Below are 14,369 nucleotides of genomic sequence, written 5' to 3' on the forward strand. Positions count from 1 at the left end.
GATCTACAAAGTCAGATATGGACCAGAATGTGAGTAATATACAGGATGCTGCCTCAAAAATTGATAACTTGCAAATGGAAGTTGGATCTCTCTAAAATCAAATTGAAGATCTTAAAAACAGAATTTGTAGAAATATTCATTGGATTTATGGACTTCCTGAACATGTAGAAGATTCTGACCCTATTGACTTTTTCAAGTCCTTCATTCTGAAGGTACTTGATATGCCCTCTACTATTCAATGAAATATTGTTTGTTTAGTTATTTTTTTATTTCATATACAAATGAAAACAGGGAGCAATATATAGGAACAATCATATAACTTGATACAAATGAGAGCATATGAGCATCACATTAATGATCAAATAAAAGAAAATAAGGTTTTATAAATAGATGGTAAGAAAGAAAAAAGAAAAAGAAAGAAAGAAAAAGGGAAAGAGAGGAAAGGAAAAGAAGAAAACATAGCAAAATTGAATGACAGTGTAGAAATATATCAAAGAGCCGCAATAATATCCAAAATATATAATAATAACATGAAATATGACATGAATAAGATATAAATATCAACAGTTGCTATTAGAAAGATGTACATTTTTAGTAGGTAAGGTCAAACTTTAGAAAATCTATAACAAATAAGAAGTAACGGGAGACTATAATCTGTCACGTTTGATTGCAAATGAAGTTGCATAAAGACGATATGTATCTAATCTATGATTATGACACACTAAAGTCCGTGATTGTTACATAGGTATAACTTCCCTTGTTTTCATGTTGGGTGTGATTACCTGTAGAGCTATAGCAATGACCAAATCAATCAGTTTTCTGAGAAGATGATCATGAGACCCAATATCATGTATCCCTCCAAAAAACAATTATTGACAAGGATAAAACATTTTTTTGTAATATCATTACTTTTAAACCATACTGACGTCCAGAACTATAACACTTTAGGGCAAAGAAAAACCTGTGCATATATGAACCCTCTAAACAATTACATCGTCAACATGTCTGTTGACCTGTGAGTATGAATTTCAATATTTTGTCTGGTATATAGTACAATCTGTTATAAAAGAAAACTAAAGTATGTGTGAAAGAGGCCGAACGAGCAGTGGAATGTCAACCATATTTTATTCCATACCTCTAAAAGCCAAGTACAAGCTAGGTCCATGTAGTCTGGTGGTGGCTCTTCCTTCTCCTCTTTATTGGGAAGTCGATGTCGGAATAGACAGTAGCTGCAGGGAGGAGAGGCATCAGAGTTAGTCAGGACGAGGAAATGGAGGAAGAAGACACCAAGAATCCAACACTGACTGAGAACCTGGAAGAAACAAGCCCTTCAAGAGCAGCCGGCCTGAGGCCAGTGGACACTGTGAGGAGTTACGCTAACTAGAAAAGCAGGTGGCCGCAGTGCCTCCCTCTGCTGCAGCCTAGGAGGGTCACAGCCGTAGGCAAGTCTTGTGGGCAGGGAAATCCATAATACAGAGGTTGTGGGAGGGAATTCAGAGACCTCCAAAGTGCAGAGGCTTGGGAAGGGGAGGCAAGCTAAAAGGAGAGAGAAAGGGCATGACATAAGAGCATGCTGCACGAGTTGAGAGCACCCTGCGTGGGGAATAAGAGGAAAGAAAAGAACACACATGACCACGAGGCTGGAATTATGATAACACGAGAAGGGAGACACCAGTGCATGGTGACCCAGAGCTTGTAGCTCGATTAGAGGAAACTCAACCGGAAGACTGTGACTACATTCTTTTTTTTCTATTCTATAATAAAAACAAAGTTCTGAACTAATTCACAGTCTCAAGCCTGTCTATCCTCCATCCAGGCCAGTCCACTGTCCAACTACCATAAGGGTTCAACTTTACTTTTAGTTCTGATAGAATTTCAGGAACCAAGCAATTTATATATAATAGATACTTTACTATAAATTGTATGACCTATTGAAGTATCTCTGGTGTTACCAGTATCCAAGGGGAGGTAATGGAGTTATTTTCTCATGTAATATGTGAAATTTGTTAAGGTGCAAGTTTGATAAGTTAGGTTTAGAAGAGATGTTAGTGATTGAGAGTAAACTATCATTATGTATGAACTGTGAAATTGTTACTATTCCTTTATCCACCCAATGCTTCCAATCAACCATTGTGTGTCATATGTTTATTGTACAATAGGGAACTAGAAAGAAACTAATGTGAGGATAGAGTATTAGACACTGTTTATGGTTTGAACTGGGAACATGTGTGTGAAATAACAGAGGATAACCAGGCCTTTGGAGGTGAAAACATAAATAAGATATGTGAGTATGTGAACGGATGCATCAGTGCAAATTCCAATTTGGTCCATAATGTTTGTGGAATAAAATGGGAAGAAAATAAGAAATCTTGTGTTTGTTTAATACCAAATGCCCTGTAATAACATATATAATCAAGTTCACACCACAGTACATCTTTGAGAACTTAAGCTGGGTAAAAGAGGTGCATGATTTTTTAGTATTGTATAGAAAGTTGTTGAAGTGTGTTGTTTATACGTGAATAAACAGTATTTGTAATCTTAATTGGGAACATCATGAGGAAAACGTTTACAGGGGAAGAAGCATCATTTTGATTGTATCCAATCAGCCCCACCATGAAAGGTACAAAGGACACCATTTTTGTGTATATGCATTAAGTTTATCTAATAACTTAATAATAATAACCTTAAGAGTATCATGGAATGAATTAGAATACCAAATGCCCAGGACCTTGATCTTGGAAGAGTTATATATAAAACTTGCATGATCAAATTGACCCCTTACACAATACTTATTAAGGTGCAGAACCTGTGATTTATTAATATTAAGTATGTACTCAGAGAATTTAGAGCAGATTTGTCATTCTTTAAAGAAAGCTGGGAGAGATGATTTTGGAGAAGAGAGCAACAATAATATATCATATGCATAACTGGTGAATTTAATATGCTGAACTTTAGTAATTAATCCGAGTAAAATGATGAAGACGTACTTTGACATAAAAAAGGGAAGAGGAGATAATGGGCAACCCTGCCTAGTATCCAGTTTTAGAGGAAAATAACACAATTGAGTACCATAACATATGTGAAGGATTGAGGGAAGGAATACATTAGAACCACTAGATCTATGAATTTAGGGCCAAATCCATGCTACTGTCACACCTTTTTCAAGAATCATCAATTAACCCTATCAAATGCCTTCTCAGTAATTAAAGATGAGGCTACTATTGAGTGATGCAGTTTATTTGCTTTACTAATGATGTTAAGAAAGAAAGTATCATACATATTATGCCCTTTCACAAAATCCATTTGTTCAGGACCTACAAGATCTGGTAAAAAAATATTCTACACGGAGAGCCAGGCATTTAGCAAAATGTTTTCAATCTATGTTTATGAGAGAAATTGGCCTGTAATTGGTGACATAATATGGAATACGACAAATCATTGCCTCTGTAAGTTATTCTTGAGAGGAATTAAAACAGGAAATAGAAGAGAGTAATTGAAATAAAAGGGGAAGCAACAAACTAGAAATTTGGAAGTAAAATTCTACTGTGAAACAATCAGGTCCAAGTGATTTACCAGTAGGAAGCTTTTTTAGTGCGGACACAAGTTTCTGGATTGTGAAGCCTGTTCTTTAAGGGGAACATCAAGAAAAGTATTAGTCTCCATTTTCAATGAAGAAAAATAATTATCTAATAAAATATCTGCGGGAGAATGAAGAGGAGTGTATAAATTAGTATGATAATGAATAAAACAGTTTAGAATCTCTGAGTCTTTATAAACTGGAGACCCTTGTGAGTTAATGATAGAGCTTATATTTGTCTTCTCATTTTTTTAATTTGTAATAATTGGCCAGAAGTGTACCAGATCTGTTTCTGCTTGTATAAAAACACACATTAACTTTTAGCAAATCACCTGAGGCCTTATTTGTGGAAGTATTATTAAATTGTATTTTGGCTTTAATTAGTTCCTCTAAGTTGTCTTTATCATGTTTTGTTGTATAGAATTTATGTTCAAATGCTTTAATTTTGGACAAACGTTTTAGAGCTTCTTTTTCTGCTGTATTTTTCTAACCAGACACATAATTAGTCATAAAAACCCTAGATGCAGCTTTAAAGGTGCCCCAAACTGGTAGTATTGCAATGTTGTCATTCATATTGAATAAACTGTTGGTATTGTGTTAAAATAGCAGGATCATTTTATACATTGTTATTGAGCCTCCAGTGTGCCGGTTTTGATTTATTGTGTAAGAGATCAAAATAATACCAGACTAGGGCATGGCGTGAAATTACTATGGAACCAATCTTTGAATTATGTATAGCCTAATCATGATCTTACTAATGAATAGATCAATCCTTGATTGAGATTGATGCAGCCCAGAGTGGAAAGTGTATTCTCAAAGATCTGGGATAACCATGCATCTATTAGGCCTCTTTGAGAGATTGCTCTCAGAGAAGATTTATGTGTGGCGTTAGGGTTGTATTTGATTAGTGAATGTATATCTAAAAAGGGATCGAGAATCTGATTACAATCACCCCCAAACATCAATTTGTCAATAGGATACTTAAGGAGTGTCTGTGATAGGGTGCACCAAATTGGGGATCAAAATTGTTGGGTCCATTTACATTGATAATACATACTTCAGTATAATTGACTTTAAGATGAACAAACACCCATCTACCCACCGAATCCCTTTTCTTCAAAATCATGTTCACCGTTAAATGTTTCTGACATAACATTAGAACTCTGGCCTTATTACCTGAAGCAGATGAATAGAAAATATCTCCAACCCACTGTGTCTGAAGTTTACCTATGTCATTCTCCCATAAATTAGTTTCTTGCAATTAAACCATTTGCCCCTTCAGCCTCGAGAGGTGAGTCAAAACTCGCTGCCTCTTGATAGGATTCGATAGGCCCTTAACATTCTAAGTAATAACTCTAAGGTTAATTTTACATGTTAATGGATATGATAAAAAAGTAACTATTAATGAAACCAGATGGAAGCAGAGAGATGGACAACAAGGAGAGATTTAAAAAAAGAGAAGAGAGAGAGACATAGAAAGAAAAGCAGCCAACAAAAAACTCAGTAAAGGATGTGAAAAAAAATCTCAAATTTGAATCAAACAAAAAAGAATTGTGACCACACAAAAAGGTCATATATAAAAACCTTTAAAATATGAAAACATACACTAAACCAGGTGCAGGAGAGTGGGGACACTCTCACAAAGACATGCTGAACCCGGTTCCATCTTCATATAGAACAATATGAACAATGAAAATTAACAAGAACAAACAGCACAAAGGAAGGACTGTCACTTACCTACACAGGACAAATAATCCGAACACGGTACCAGTGACACTGTACAACTAGACTGTACTAAACCAATTGACGCAACAACACAAAGATAATTGAGGAGATAAAAATATGTTTCTGCAAAAGAAGAGATATAAGGGATTACTTTTGAACTTTTAAAACAAGAATGCTGAGGAAATATACACAGTACTCTAAAATCATTCAAATAAAAACAAAACACAATTAGCAACTAGTGTGAGTACCAATATCCATACTCTCCATCTGGTATCATTGGAGAAAGTCATTTTGGGCAGCAGGGTCAGTATAAGTGGTGGTCCTGTCTCTGTAGGTCACTGTGAAGAAAGAGGAATGTACTGCCCATATTTGGCATTCATAGCCAGAAGCTGAGGTCTGAGATCAAGAAATTGCTTTCGCCTAGTTGCAGTTGCATTGGAGACGTCCTGAGACAAGTGAACCATATTGCCTTACCATTGAAGAGTTTTTTGCAATTTTGCAGCTTTAACAATCTCCAGCAGGTCAGTGTATTGAATAAATAACATAATGATGCCCCTAGGTTTAACTCTCGAAGTTGATGAGAGCTTTGTGTCCAAACCATGAGCTTGTTGTATGCTTAAAGGGTTAAGGGACTGTAAAAAAGCAATGCAAGCATACTTGAGCCCTCTGCTCCCTCTGGAATGCCATATAGACTGAGATTGTTTCTCCTGTTTCTGTTCTCCAAATCTTTAGTTACCCTTTTAAGCATATCAACATCTTTTTTGAGTTGTGAAAGACTGGGCACAGAGTACTCCACATCACTAAGGTGTTGCTCCACAGTGTAGACCCTTTTATCGAGCGTGCACCCCCTTTCTTCCAGCCTTAGTTTTATTCATATTGATAAAATTGATGCCAATGTTTATAATGATACACTTGTATATAAGAATAAAATTGCATCACTATTATCAAATTCTCCCGACGTAAACTTTCCATCAACCCTGACTCAGAAGTATGTGGTCAGGCAGGCTTTACAACCTAGGCCTGGGGTTACTGATTGACAGGTGGGGTGGCACGTAGCTGGCAGAAAAACCTTTGAACAGGAAACTCAGGTCAAAACCCAGATAAGCTCAGTGACACAACAATGGCCTAGTACAAACAAAAATTGGTCATGACGTATCTGATTTACTACCAGTGAAGAGGCAGAGGACTCAAAGAATCCATCAGAGAAGTCATGTAAATATTTAAAAATGGGTGAAAAATTCTTTTGAAGTGAACCAGAGAGAAAGATATACAACAACTGAGTTTGTGAGCAAATCTTTTTATTTATAATCCTTATAAATAGGCATCATCAATAATGCATTTGTAAATAGGAGGTTGTCCAAAAAGAAGGTGCAGAAAAAAGAGCTCATATGTGAATGTGGGTGAAGGAAAATCAGAAATTTGAAAATACGAATGTCTTAATTTACAAAGAAACAACCTTGGTCGAGGTAATTTGTGGAATAGCTGAACCAGTGTTCGGCCTGTTTACAATACTATCATGATATGTTATTATATGGCCTTACTACAGAATGATGCAACTTATTTAAAAATGCATCATCCAATTTTCAACAGAGCCAGCATTGTGTATTCCAGGCTGCGAAACAGGGACTGTAGACGTTTCGGCCCGTCTTGGGCGGTGATGGTTGATTATGTCCTCAGCATGCGGGTCTTCATCAGGACATTAAAAATGACAAACTAAACATAGTAAGAGTGCAATTAGAGCTTGTCACTCTGGTGAGTAAAGTATAATGAATAGGGGTAAAAAAAACACTGACCGTGGACGCTGCCTGTCGGCTATGGCAATCCAAAATGTGTATAGTCAGTAGTATTAGGATGGACTAAATCCAGATCATGAAGGCAGTCTGCAATACTAATAATGCAACAAATCACCACTCATCTGTAACAGGATTCAAAGCTATGCTGTCCCAGCATTGCCTGCATAATTAACTTACCACTGTGTAGAGGTGGTGTGGCTCCCTCCACAGCTTCAAAAAGTCTATAAAGTGGTTTATTCGTATGTGGTAATATTCATGTGAATTAGATATCATGCGGCCACATGGACATCTCATCAGGGGATATCTGGGTAAGCTAATAAAACACCTGTAAGAAATATCTACTCAATGTTCCATAGGGTAGAATTAAGGTGACTAAACAGACTTATAATAAGAACAACAGATAGTGCTCTTCCTGAATAAAATGCCATGTGGTTGAAGAAATGTTTACATCATTTTCCAAAGCATAATTGGGCTCCCAATATAGATCCTAAGAGATGGTGAGCCCAGCCGTCCATGCGGTACACTGCTTAGATCCTTGTCTGTACGGGTGCCAGATGGAGAGGAAAGAATCCCAGCACTTGCGGCTAAATAGTTTGGCTGCGTACGTCTAGCTGGCATGCCGTGGATGATTAGTGTGACTCGGCCGAACAGAGACGGTCTAGGTCTGTTATCCAATACTGAACGAATTATATCTAGGGCATCCCTTTGCAGAATACTGGTGTAAAGTGACAATATGCCCATAGTCACTAACAGTTGTTCCCTGTTGTCAAAAGCCAAATTGTATACCAACTTAATGGTTTCCATGGTGTCCCTCAAGTAAGAGGCTGCACTCTCTGCTGTCGGTACAGTGGTTCCAACACGGAGCCACAACCACAGATTATGAGTCTCCATGGTGGATTCACCATGCGCTTGTGAATTTTGGGTAATGTGTAAATAGTAGGCATCCTTGGTTGTTTATTGTTGAGGTAGTAATATTCTTGCATGGTAAGGAAGCCCTCCTCTAGGCCCACATCCAAGGCTCTCCTGATGATGTTAGAGAGTTCCTTAGTGGGGTCCGATCTTAGTTTCATGTAGTTCTCAAGCGATGGTGAATCCGCCAGGGAGACCCATAATCTCCGGTTGTGGCTCCCTGTTGGAACCACTGGGCAAGTATTTAGATATATTCCTTAAATCAATGGCAGAGAGTACTGTCTCTTACTTGAGGGACACCATGGAAACCATTAAGTTGGTAGACAATTTGGCTTTTGACAACAGGGAACAACTGTTAGTGACTATGATCATATATATCGTCACTTTACACGAGCATTCTGTAAAGGGATGCCCTAGATATAATTCGTTCAGTATTGGATAACAGACCTAGACCATTCCAAATTCTGACTGAATTCATAATCAATTTGTTAGAAATAGCTATGACCGAGAACTTCTTCTTCTTTCAGGGTGAATATTATGTCCAAACCAAGGGGGTAGCAATAGGAGCAGGATTTGCACCAGATCTGGCCATCCTGTACATGGACAACTACAAACATTGCCACATATTCAGTGATCAGAATCCATACAGACTCAAAGTGGAGCTCTGGAAACGCTACATTGAAGATGTGGTAATGATCTGGTCTGGTAGAAAACAAGACCTACTTACATTGAGTGATATTCAAATTTCTCTTGATTACAGCAACAATATGATCAATTTTATAGATATCACAATAAAGGAGAAAGGGGGAACATTTTTTATCGCCCTCTGCAGGAAAGAAAGTAAAAGAAATATGTTATTACGCTACTCCAGTCACCATCCTTGTAACCTTAGGGAGAATTTACCCTTTGGCCAATTACAAAGGTTACGGAGGAACTGCACTATGAAAGAGGACTTTTTCATTGAATCAAACTACCTCCTCTCCAGAATATCCGAGAGAGGGTACCCGGAGAGTTTACTGAAGAGAGATCGGAAATGGGCATGGTTTCGTCACAGGGAATTCTTACTCAAACCAAAACGTAAATCAGATCAAGAACAGGAACGCATGATCAGTGTAACCATATTTTGTACTAGGAGCAATGAGATTAGGAAGATCTTCAATCGTCACTGGCACCTGATGGCAGATGATGTGGGTAACCATAATCCACCCATGCATGCCTTCAAGAAACGCAAGATTATAAGGGACCATGTGGTTAAATCTTTACTCCCTATGTCCATCGTACCCTGTATCTTCTGGCAGATACCACCTGTCAAAGGGCACTCTAAGTGTGGGAGGTGTAAAGCATGTCCCATGAAAAGAGAGATCAAGAGCTTCCCTCACAACAATTACACGCATACCCTCAGGGAACACGCAAACGGAAAAACTATGGGGGTGGTGTATGCCATAACTTGTACTTGTGAGTTTATGTATATCGGCCAAACTGCACAGATGGTAAACAATTGCATACTACAGCATTGCAACAGAATAACATGAAAGGTTCAGGGTCCACCCTTAGTCGAACACTTCTCTACATTCGACCATCTAGAAGAGAGTCTTAAATGGTGGATGGTGGAAAAAGTGAGTATCAGTCCTAAGGGCGGCAGTTTCACCAACACCCTAAACCTAAGAGAATGCAAGTGGATCTTTGTTTTTGACACTACAGCTAAGGGGTGAAATTAATATAAACAAATTGCAGGACAATTGGCAACCTTATACAATGGTTGACCCCTTATCTTGATTCAGGACTTTATGCTGTGCATGAACCTCCCCAGATAACATGATGAATACTACATCATCATCACTCCTGTATAGTAAAAAATGCCCATTCCTTGTGTGGATTTGTATAATACACCTTGACTCATATTCGTATGGTGTGACTGTAAATATTGTGAATATTATTCATTCATTCCAAATCTTTATTTCGGTCACTATGGACCATAAAAGAATGCAACTGAATACAATTATCAATTGAACATTACACATAAAATAATAATAAAAAATCTCATGTGTCGCTCGATATAAAACATTTAAAATTGAAATACATTATTATTTAGACATAATAAAACGGTTACGAATAAACCACACCGCAGTTAAAAATTTGGCTACGGCAAATACAATTGGGGCAGATAGATCAGACTTTAAAATTCTATATGCGGGTTGGTGTTCCCTAAAACCCAAGTTTGTAAGGAGTGGGACAAGCCAGTGTTTCCATGGGTTATTGTATGCAGGGCAAAAGAAAATAACATGTACTTCATCTTCTCGCAAAAGAGGACATACTTGGCAATTTGGGGTAGTATGGATCTTATGCCAATGATCTGTGTGGGCCCTCAAGGGGAGAGTTCCATAGCGCCACTGCATATACAACTTCCGTGTTAATGGTGGACCCATGTCATCAAAGACTGATTCCAAATGATAGTGATCTTTGATGGCAAGGAAATGTTTGGATAGTGAGTCCTGGCGTAAGGGCTCTGTTGCTACCCGTAGCTTGTACTCGTAGTATGCCTCCGCTAGGGATCTACGAGAGATCCTAGGGCAAGCTCTCAGCGGGTCTAGCCACAGCTCCGATCTCCCCATCGCTTCAAAAGTGTACTTGATATATTTAAACCAAGATATTTGTGACACTTTTGGAAGGTGCAAAATTTCTTCAAGTTCTGCTCTATAGCTTGATAGCTCCAATGAGCTCCATATTCTGCGCCAGTAAGTCAGGGGTTTAAGACCCAACTCCTCGGTAATTGATCTTAGGCCGAGGTCAAGTCTTAACGGGAGGAGTGGGGTGCTAGATGGTAGTGCAGCCAATTGCGTAATGAAATTGTTCTCAGTTGTCTGTAGTTTCGGGCACACTATATGCCCCCATAACTCGCCCCCGTAAGTTACTGCCCCTCTTGCCTGGGCTTTATAAATGTGGAGAGGTGGGCCTAGTGGCTTATACGAGGACCTAGATATCATCCGTGATATGCCACCTGATAACTGGGCAAGTTTCAGATTTGCCTTCGTTATATGCGAGTCCCAAGTCAAGGTTTGATTTAAGGTTACTCCCAGATATTCGAAAGTAAAAACCCTGTCTAATCTAGCGGAACCTATCATAGGGCTAGGGCGGGTTGTGGGGGGTGGGTTGAAAATCATGAACTTAGTTTTAGTCGCGTTCACTTCCAAACCACGCCGCTCACAAAAGTTCATGAACCCGTCCAAGACCCTCTGAAGGCCCATTGGGGATTTGGAAAGCAGCAGGGTGTCATCCGCGAACATAATTGCGGGTACCCTGCTGCCATCCAGCTTTGGGGCATCAATATTGCTTAACCCTGTCAGGAAGTCTATGACCCCGTCCACAAAGAGGCAAAACAGGGTCGGTGCAAGAACACAGCCCTGTCTGACCCCTGTGTCCACGGGAAAGGCATCCGACAGTGCTCCCCCTCTGCCGCACCTCACCTTGGCAAAATTGCCCTGGTGCAATCTCATCAACATTGATAAGATGTCAACCGGGACATCTAAGTCTTTTAATACTGTCCATAATTTGTCCCTAGGTACCAGGTCGAACGCTGCTCGTAGGTCCACAAAAACCGTATACAGGGTGCCTCTACCTATTAGCAGCGTCTTCCAGTATAAAAGGTTGAATCGGAAGATCTGATCTATGGTTGAGACACCCTCTCTGAACCCAGCTTGATATGGGCTCAGTATTTCCCGCTCTGCAATCCAGGCCTGGAGCCGGTTCAATAACAATCTACCAAACAAATTTTGAGGAACATCTATTAAGCTAATAGGTCTATAATTGGAAGGGAGCAGAGGAGATCCCTTTTTGAATATTGGGACAATCTCTGCTCCCAACCAAGTATTTGGAACCTCCATACCACCCAAAATAGAATTAAATAAGCTCAGTAAATATGGAGCCCAAACAGCTGGTTCTTGTTTAAATAGGTCACCTGGCAGACCATCTAAGCCAGGTGCCTTACCAGATGCTAACCTATCTATTGCCTCTTGTACCTCCATTATTGTAAATGGAGGCCCTTTTGATTCTGGGTTATTAAAATTAATTGAATTTGGAATGGCACCATCAGGTGAGCTGTATAGAGATTTAAAATGATTTTGCCATACAATGGCTGAAATATTTGGCTCAATTGCATCGGGCTGTGATTCTGACCCTGTATTCACGAGACGCCAGAATGTACGTGAGTCTCCTCGTGCCAAGGTAGTTTTCAGTTTCTCCCATTTGTTGTGCTCCCATTCCTTTTTAGCGAAACCGATCAGACGTTTGTATGCCGATCGCCTAGCCCGGACAACCTCCATCCCCATACCCTTTTTCATTGCATCCAAGAGATCCGATTTGGCCTTCCGGCATGTGGGATTATACCACGTGGGGCAATAAGGGCGTCTGTTAGATCCTTGCTGAGTTAAAAAGAGGATATCAGACAATGCTAAAATTAAGTCTTCGTGGAGCATTCCCCACTCTTCCCGGATGTCAAGGATAGTATTTTGTTCAGTAAGTACAAGAGCTTTTGTGAGTATTGGGATAACCCGGGCGTAAAGCCTAGGTAAATTCTCTGGATTTGAAAGTAGTCTTTCCCATCTCACTCTCCGTCTGTTACTTGAAAGAGTTAAGCCCGTCCGGGAAGTCAGCATCTGATCCCCTATAGCCTCGTGGTGGAGAAGAGTATATTCCGTTTCCAGAGCATCATGGTCACTATCCATCCTCGGGGTTACCCAAAAGTCTTTGATGAGTGACCACGATGCCAGGGGGACAAGAATATAATCCAATCTGGATTCCCTGCCACCTCTATTGAATATATGTTTTGGTGGAATATCGGATTTTTTCCGGCCATTGCAGGCCCGAAGACCAAATCTTAGGGTTAATAGTGTGATTTGGACAGCAAGAGGTGTCCATGCTCTTGGGCCAGGCGCCTCCAGAGGAGGTATGGACCAGAGCACATCCTCCTCATCAGCCAGACCGTCCAGTGAGCCATAAAGTGGCTCCTAGTGACAGTTTAGATCACCCCCAATTAAATAAGGAGTACCTGCGGGGTTTTGGCTTAAGACTACAGCGAGTTCCTCTATAGTGCAGGATTCGAGCCCTTTATTAACTGGGCGAGAATAAACGTTTACCAACATAAGTCTGTTTAGGTTAGGCCATTCCAATAATACAACAAGGACGTCCTCCGTCGTAAGTGGATGTAAGACAGCACTACATCCCAGATCTGCTGCCAACCAAGTTGCAAGTCCGCCCGAAGGGCGTCCCTTCCCTCCCCATTTCGCTTTTGTGAAAAATGTTGCGTATCCTGGATAAATCACCTCTTGACATGCCCAGGTTTCTTGAAACATACATATGTCTTTACTCCTGACAAATGTATTCCAGTCTGGGCAGTGCAACTTGTTAGTGAGGCCCGCCACATTCCATGATAATATTTTTAATGTGGGGGAGGTGGTACTAACAGTGGATTCATTTAAAGCAGAGGGCCTACGGACTTGATGCGCCGTGAATATACTGGTGCCGGTATTAGGGACTTGAGAAGTCTCCACCTCCCAAACAGGAATATCGAGGGGAGCAAGGAGAATAGGTGTCTGATTCTTAATATCAGCCTTTACAGGATTGGCTTCCTCAGTGGGGGAGGTTATGGGATAATCCTCATTGCTACCTATCCTGTGCTGTCAATCTATCATATCTAAATTCCTATACCTATTCTGGGTAGGGAAATAATCAAAATACGATGTTTCAGTCGTGAGTGGGATTCTCCTTTCCCCATTGCCCCTCCTGGAACCTCTGCCCCGTACCAATTCCCAACCTCCATCTCCCTGATCTTGTAATGGGGGTGGATAGAAGAAAGATAATGGTAAAGCTTGGATTGAGGTTCCCCTATCGCGATAGGGCCAATTGGATATGTATGAGACGGTCCTGGGGTCCCTAAAGTTGACCAGGACACAGTCTCCATCGATTGATTTATTTGTACCACCCAGCCACGGAGTTCTTCTGACCATCAGAACTTCGCTTCTTATTCCTTCAGGGAGCGGTCTGTTAATGGATAGCCAGTTAATGACCTTATTTTTAAGGGATTCCACCGACTCCTGCATAGATTCTTTGAGTACAGGGATACCAGCTAGGATTACTATGTATGGACTGGCCTCAGGCGGTAAATTAATTAGCCTTTGTTTACCAAAGTTACTATTATTCAAACCCTCATTGCTGGACACAGACGGTTTTTCCTTCGCACTACTAATTGGTACCTGACCTATGACCGGTAAATTAAGATGAGCAGGGGAGGTCTGGGACTTTGGGAGGTCAGGAGCAGGGCTCGTAATTATAGCTGGGGGGGTATTTTGGTCGTCACTCTACTCGACCCT

Source organism: Triturus cristatus, chromosome 5_1, assembly GCF_964204655.1.
Source record: "Triturus cristatus chromosome 5_1, aTriCri1.1, whole genome shotgun sequence".
In the NCBI taxonomy this organism is placed as follows: domain Eukaryota; kingdom Metazoa; phylum Chordata; class Amphibia; order Caudata; family Salamandridae; genus Triturus; species Triturus cristatus.